We start from the raw sequence: 8296 nt of genomic DNA, 5'->3' as shown, positions 1-8296 counted from the left end.
GAACGTTGAGGTGAAATTACGGAGGAAGGCCGAGGGAAAAATTTATGTGGAATTTTTGGGAAATTAGTTTGGGAATTACAAAAGTGAGATACATAAGTTTGGGCTACAATGGAATAATGATAAAAGAGTTGAGGCCCAAATCAAGAAAATGGCCCAAATTTTGGAAATTGAGTTCATTAATTAGGAAGGCCCAAAGGATGACTTATTAGTCATCTTGGTTTTTATTTTTCTAGAAGCTTCAAGAAAAAAAAAAGGGAGAAAAAGAAGTAGAAAAGTCTAAAAGATGACTTAGTAGTCATCTTGTTTTCTATTTCTAGAATTCTCAAGAAACTTGGAGAAAAGAGGGGAAAAAAATAAGAGAGGAAAAATTGGCATAGCTAGGGATTTCATCCCTTGAAATCTTGTTTCAAAAATTAATTCTTCTAATATTCCAAGCAAGTTGAAGGCCCTAATCAACATAGAGAGATTTTTGGAACAAGAAGACTATTCATTCTTGCAAGGCACAATTCTAGCAAGTTGAAGAACTAAGTGGAAAAGGTAAGGTTTCAATTTTCTCTATATGTTATGGATGGTTGGTATATGTTGTAGAGTGAAGAAATGGATGAAGTATATGAAAATAGGTATGTGGGTGTTGGCCGTGTATATGATGTTGTGTGGAAAGAATAGATTAATTTTATGTAGTATGTGGTGGTTGTTGCAAGGTATAGGAATGGATGGAAACTTCATGAAAATATGCATATAGTTGTTGTGGCCGAATATGGGGGTGGTTTGGCAAGTTATGGTGAATTGATTCTATTTAGTATTTTAGTTATTGTTATGGATTCTATGTTGCTAAGAAAAGCTTAAGGATCCTTATAAAGTTGTAGTAGTTGGAGACTTGTTTTAGAAGTTTGTAAATCTAATATAATGTTCTTGCATATATGGAAGCTAATATTGTTAGTATGATGTGGTTAGTGTGTAAATTATTGGGTTGTGGTAATTGAATTTGAAAGAAGGGATTAGATTGTTATTGTTCTTATTGGAATTGGAAGGTCTTGGAGAAAGTAGTATATTGATTTGGTATGATTATTGGTAAATTGGCCGAGTTAGATTCTCGGGGATGGTGTATTTACAGGGGAAGTGCTGTCGAAATTTCGATAGACAAAATGTTAGTTTAGAATGAGGTTCTTGGATACCTATAGCTAATGTTGGCATTTATTAATCTTGTTATAGATTTTGGAAAGGCCAAGAGTTAGGTGGGGTGACTAAGGAAGCGGACAAGGTATGTAAAGTTAACCGTTCCTTCTTTTGGCATGTCTTTGGCATAAGTATGTAAGGCTTACCCTTTTCTTTCAAGGCATGTTCCCGATGTTATGGTTTCATAAGTGCTTCCATATTTTTTTTGTTTTCAAAAGCTAGGTGTCAATGATCCCAAGGAAATGACTATTTTTCTTATAACCCGTCAATGTTTTCCAAAATGTCTATAGTTTCCCAAAACAAAGGTTTACAATATTACAAGTTTTTATGGCAATGACGATGGATATGTTTTACAACGACATTGATGATGTCGAGGATGAGAATATGTCTATGATGGCTAAGATAAGAACGGCTTCATGTATGTAGTGTTTACTCTTCTTTCTCTTGGCATGTTTTGACATAAGTATATAGAGCTACACTTTCTTTTGGCATAATTTTTATGAAACAAGTATATGTCATTTTGTATAATTTCAAGGAAGTCCTATTCGTAGAGCCACTAGGATGGTCAATTTTCTTGAGTTTCCAAAAGATATTTTTCTCGTGCTTAAATACGTGTATATGATTCCAAAAGTTTTATTTTGATATAATCCATGGTAATTTTCGAAAGGTACTTGATATGACTCTTATCTTGTTTTGTTAATCATAGCTCATTCCGATTATTCTACGAATCTTGAAAATTGGTCATATGTGCATATGTATACGATTTGACGCCTTATAAGATTGTGACCTTATTCTACGTTCTCTTAATATTATCTTTCGTTGATAGTCTCATCCTATAATAATTGTTCCTTCAAGGTGAGACAAAGCGACCATGGTTAGTCTATAATACAATCGGAGGTTACCGACCTTCCGTCACTCCGATAAATACACGACTTTCATTGGGCTCTCCTGCATGCTGTCTATATGTATATGTATATGTATATGTGGGATATGGGGAGGTGTATATGTGGCGCTATAGACGCATTCCCACCTGATCAGTTGGAGTAATTTTCATCCTGGATGCGGGATGCCCGGACGCGGGACATATGTGGGCACGCCGACATTGTTCGGTGATATGACTTCTATTTTCTATGAATATGAACAAGAAATGTTTTTTTAATGATAAGACAAGCATGCATGGCATCCGGCCTAAAAGGGCACTCATATGTACAGGTTACTCTCTTATCTCACTATATGTCTATGATTCTACGATATGGTTGTTCATACCTTATGTTCTTTATTATGCTGATTTTCATGCCTTACATACTCGGTACATTACTCGTACTGACCCCCTTTTCTTTGGGGGCTGCGTTTCATGCCACGCAGGTACACCCAGACAAGTAGAAGTTACCATAGAAGATGTTGCAGCAGGGTTAGCAACTCCACTTGTTCCTGGAGTGCTGCCGAGTCAGAGTATATGTGCTATGATGTTTCATTCGAAGTTAGAGACTTTGCAGACAGAGTCGTGGGTATAGAGTGTCAGCTTTGTAAGCGGCGTCACCACCCGATATGTTATTATGTAGTATGTCATGAGTTTATGAGATGATGGATTTTGGATAGCAAGATTCGGAAAGCGTAGCTATGTTTTTTTTCATTTCTTTTTAATGCAAAATTCTTAAGGGATTGAGAATGTAATATGAGTTAGCGGGTTCGCTCGGCTCCGAGCACGGGGTCGGGTGCCCATCACACCCTGTTGATATTGGGGTGTGACAATAATATATGACAAATTGGGGTTTGATCTAATAAAAATCAAAATTTGAATCCAAAGAACATAACATAGGGAAGAAATATATGAATTAACATGTACATATGCATGATTATCAAAATGATATATAGTTTCAACTTTGAACCATATAAGTAAATAAACAAATTAGATTATTTTACAACAAAAAGGCACTACTTTTTTGGGATCAACCTTTTTTTGCATCCAAATTATTAACATAACTTATGCATTACACCATAATAAATCAAAAAAAATAATGCAGATTTACATTAAAAAAAGGCTTTAGTTTCCACAAAAACTCCTATAAAACAAGAGGTAAATACTAACAATCAAGTGAAATTCCTTGGCTACAATGAATGTAAATGAAAGAGAAAAGGGGAATGATAGGGTCTATTTAACAAAAGACTGAGATTACAGTAATCGAGATTCATGAATTAGGGATAAGAATAACCTTAGAATATAAGACTTAAGCAGTCAAAAGTCAAGAAATTAGTCAAAAGTCAGGAATTCAGAATAGGAATAAATCAAGATTTAAGAATTGAGGAAACAAATTTATAACAAGAGATAACTTAAGTAGTCAAAAGTCAATAGTCAAGAATTTAGGATAGGAATAAATAAAGATTTAAGAATTGAGGAAAAAAATTTAAAACAAGATATAACAATAATCCAAGATTCCATAGTTGAGGATATGAACAATCTTGACTAACCACACTCACATAGAAACAATGTTTCGTCATACGCTGTGACGAATCCAACTTGCCATGACTGGCACCTACACTAATCCTCCAGTGGGAGAACCATTTTTACAGCCCAAATTAACGAGATTGATGAGATAAATAGTTAAAGATTTGCGGAAGTAGGAATAAATTAAGAAATAATACTTAGTCTCTATAAACTCAGCCAAACAATCTAAACAACAAATTGAAATGCAGAAACATCCTAGGAACATAAATTCATCCGTACCAAAACTCTAACAAAATATCAGTATAAGGGAAGGGAAGCAAGCTGTCCGTCCATATGACTTCGTCAGGCAAGAGTTTCAACGAAGTCATGGACTTTGTGAAGAAAGTTGAAGGTGTGAGAAGAGATGGGCAAGCCAAAGCTTTGGCTAAAAAGCCCAAGAGCACAAGTAATTTCCAGGGATCCTGTTCTAGAGGGTCAGGCAGGCCGGTGATTGCAGCCCAGCCAATTCAGTCAATGCTGCCCGCTTCTACTGGCAGTTTTTTAGGTACTCCACTGTCACGCCCCGTGAGGGTACCCTAGACGTGACCGACACTCAAAAGCCATTTCTGGCCTTCAAGTGAACCACCTGGTCCAGTCACACTTTCATTCTCTCACATTCAATCGGTGGAAGACTCTATTATGAGAATACTATTCATAATTTTAGGGCCAAAGGCCAGCACAAATACCCAATCAATAACTAACTAGAATAAAACTAGTCAAACGGATAATTCAACACTTCCACACTCTAGTCTATGAAGCCTCTATCAATAATCCAGGAGGTGCCAATGACAAGTCCATGGCTACCAACAATCAAAATAAAGGAAACAAAACAAATCTATAAAGACAATCTCGGTATCCTCCAGAAACTGGAGGACTCACCAACTAGCTGGAAGTGGAGAGATCTTCAACGGTGCGTTGATTGATGATCTCTAGTACCTATATCTGCATCATGAAACGATGTAGGCCAAATGACGTTAGTACATGAAATGTACGAGTATGTAAAATAGTCGAATGAAACAAACATCAAGGAAGAATCAAATCAACTCGAAATCTCAACTCAAGAGATAGAACAACTCAATCAAGTGTCCTAAGTCTAAAAATGAATATGGTTTAGACGAGACCAAATACATACAATTCAACTCAATCCAACTCAGATTACTATCAAGACCTATATGAGAGTTTCTCTTATCCGACAACTGTTATATCCCGCATTTTGATATTTTCAAATAATTCAAGAAAAATCGCGGGAAGTTTAAAACAAGGCCATATTTTATTTTGTTAGCACACAAGTTGATTATGAATATTATTTATGAACATTAATAGTTTGGAAATATTGGGAAAGGTAAAGGGCAAAAAGGAAAATTCGCTAAGTGGCCTATGGTAATATTGTGGAAGGCTAGGGGTAAAATGGGAATTTAGCAAAGCGTTCAAGAATGTTCTTGAAGGAACCAAAGTGTACTTGGCAAGATAATAAGTCATCTTTATTTTGAAAGAAAATTCTAGAAAAATGGAGAAAGGGGTCATAAGAATCCGGAAGGAATTGGAGGTCAAGTAGTGAGTCGTAGGACTCGCCTTACTTGCGTAAGTTATTACCTTGGATATATCACATACGTAAGCTAACAACTTGGAAATCTCACATACTTAAGCTACTTCAGTACGTACCAAGCTTACGTAGCAAGGGTTACATAGGTTTGTAAAAGAAGACAAGATTACGAGCCCACGAGGGGGAAAAGAGAGTGACACATGGCAGCATGGGAGAGTGCCACGTGGTAGCAGCTAGAGCAAGAGGTGGTGGGCCCCACATGCCACATGGAAGCCCGTGATTGGAGGAAGGGAGGTGTTGGACCAATGAAGGCTTGACACGTGTCACCACTTAGGGCTTGACATGTGTCACCACTTAGGGATTGACACATGTCACCCCTAAAAGTAGCCTATATATATGTGTGTCCCTTGACTCATCAAGTCCATACTATTCTAGAAATTTCAAGACAAAGAGAGAAAATTCAAGAGCAAGAAGAAGAAAAGAAACTCTAGGAAACTAGAGAAACTAGTGGCGGCCAAGAGGAAAAAAAATTGAGTTTTCCGATTTCATTCCGTGAATTAATTATCTAGGGTGTACCATGATGTTATGAAGGTATTAGTAATAAAATTTTATGGTTTAGAGCAGCCCAAAACGTCATCAAACAGCCCCAAAGTTTTAGCCGCGCTAGGCGAGCTTCCGAGGCAAGTTTTGGCGAGTTTCGGGAAAGGTAAGGTCTCTCCTTTAAGATTTGAGTTTATGATGTGGTTATGAGGTGTATTACATGTCCTAAATATGGATGGAGGTAGAGAAATTGTACAAGGATGCTTGATGTTAGAAACTACTAAATTAAAGTCGTAGTAGTTAAATCGAAGTCGCGTAGTGTGTTGTCGTTGTGGCGAAGCGGGTGCAGCTGGTTGGATTGTATGTTGCAGGGCTTTAAAGTCTTTTAAAAAGGGTGTGGTTTCTGCTGGTTGCAGCCACATGACCCCCCGTTTGGTATGGTTAAAGATTTTATGAAATAAAGGTTAAAAACTCTATTTTGGTATCGGAGTTTTATGCTAGTTGTTTGGAGCTTGTGTTGTTTAAAGTTGAGGTGATTTGATTGTATATATAATGCTGGTTGTTGTTGTTGATATGATTGTTGACATGGTGGCCGAGTTGAGATCTCGGGGATGGTGTATTTATAGGGGAGATGCTGCCGAAATTTCGGCAGATTAGAAATTAATTTATTTGAAGGATTAAGACAAGTATATGGTGATGAATCTAATGACTATGTCAACTCTCTTGAATGTAGACTAACAAGTTGGAAGAATAAGAAAATCTAGTAAGGCGCGGTACAGGTATGTAAAGCTAACCGTTCCTTCTTTTGGCATGTCTTTGGCATAAGTATGTAAAGCTAACCGTTCCTTCTTTTGGCATGTCTTTGGCATAAGTATGTAAAGCTAACCGTTCCTTCTTTTAGCATGTATTTGACATAAGTATGTAAGGCTTACCCTTTCCTTTTAAGGCATGATTCCGATGTCATGGTTTCATAAGTGCTTCCATATTTTCTTTGTTTTCAAAAGCTAGGTCTCAACGGTCCCAAGGGAATGACTACCTTTTCTATAACCCATCAATATTTTCCAAAATGTCTATAGTTTTCCAAAACAAAGGTTTACAATATTACAAGCTTTTATGACAATGACGATGGATATGTTTTATAACGACATTGATGATGTCGAGGATGAGAATATGTCTATGACGGCTATGATAAGAACGGCTTCATGTATGTAAGGTTTACCCTTCTTTCTCTTGACATGTTTTGACATAAGTATATAGAGCTACTCTTTCTTTTGGGCATGGTTTTTATGAAATAAGTAAATGACATTTTTATACAATATCAAGGAAGTCTTATTCGTAGAGCCACTAGGATGGACAATGTTCTTGAGTTTCCAAAGGATATTTTCTCGTGCTTAGATACGCGTATATGATTCCAAAAGTTTTATTTTGATATAATCCATGGTAATTTTCGAAAGGTACTTGACATGACTCTTATCTTGATTTTGAATCATAGCTCATTCCGATTATTCTATGAGTCTTGGAAATTGGTCCTATGTGGATATGTATACGATTTGGCGTCTTATAAGATTGTGACCTTATTCTACGTTCTCTTAATATTATCTTTCGTTGATAGTCTCATCCTATAATAATTGTTCCTTCAAGGTGAGACAAAGCGACCGTGATTAATTCATAATATAATCGGAGGTTACCGACCTTCCGTTACTCCGATAGATACATGACTTTCGTTGAGCTCTCCTGCATGCTATCTATATATATGTATATGTATATATATATATATATAGGGGATATGGGGAGGTGTATATGTGGCGCTATAGATGCATTCCCACCTGATCAGTTGGAGTAATTTTCATCTTGGACGCGGGATGCCCGGACGCGGGACATATGTGGGCACGCCGACGTTGTTCGGTGATATGACTTCTATTTTCTATGTATATGAAAAAGAAATGTATTTTTATGATAAGACAAGCATGCATGGCATCCGGCCTAAAAGGGCACTCATATGTACAGGTTACTCTCTTATCTCACTATATGTCTATGATTTTACGATATGGTTGTTCATACCTTATGTTCTTTATTATGCTGATTTTCATGCATTACATACTTGGTACATTACTACCATCACTTATGAGCCAGTGACAGTACAACAAACCGACGTTGTTGCCGCGTCCGTTCATACTTTGCCAGGGTATGAACGAATCAACCAATCATGCATCCAATCTAACCAAGTCCTATAATGTTAGGACAATAATTTTGGGGAAGCATCCGACTTTAACGGTTCAATCCCCTCTTACTTTTGGCGATGTAGTTATTAGATTCGAGTTATTACTTACTCTTACCCTATTCGGTGCTCGATACTCCTTACAAGACTCAATGCTCATAAAACTTCATCCAATCAATTCATTCAAATCATATCAACAAGTCTCATTTACAACCTTATCAACTCATCAACTCTATCACAGTCAAACCTTTCCCAATCATACTATCCGATCAATCCCAATCATATCTTTTAAGAGTAGATTAAATATGCATTTATAACAACATACAACCTATCC

General features: G+C 36.8%; 1 long non-coding RNA gene across 1 annotated transcript; it reads left to right on the top strand.

Annotated features, from left to right (window-relative positions):
* The first annotated feature begins 405 nt into the window (after positions 1–405).
* Positions 406–2716, top strand: LOC129892658 (uncharacterized). Its single transcript, XR_008767365.1, has 3 exons — positions 406–537; positions 1213–1261; positions 2542–2716. It is a non-coding gene; the product is annotated as an uncharacterized LOC129892658 (long non-coding RNA).
* The last annotated feature ends 5580 nt before the right edge of the window (positions 2717–8296 follow it).

The sequence above is a fragment of the Solanum dulcamara genome, chromosome 6 (assembly GCF_947179165.1).
Source record: "Solanum dulcamara chromosome 6, daSolDulc1.2, whole genome shotgun sequence".
In the NCBI taxonomy this organism is placed as follows: domain Eukaryota; kingdom Viridiplantae; phylum Streptophyta; class Magnoliopsida; order Solanales; family Solanaceae; genus Solanum; species Solanum dulcamara.
This window is presented reverse-complemented; position numbering and strand designations above follow the sequence as displayed.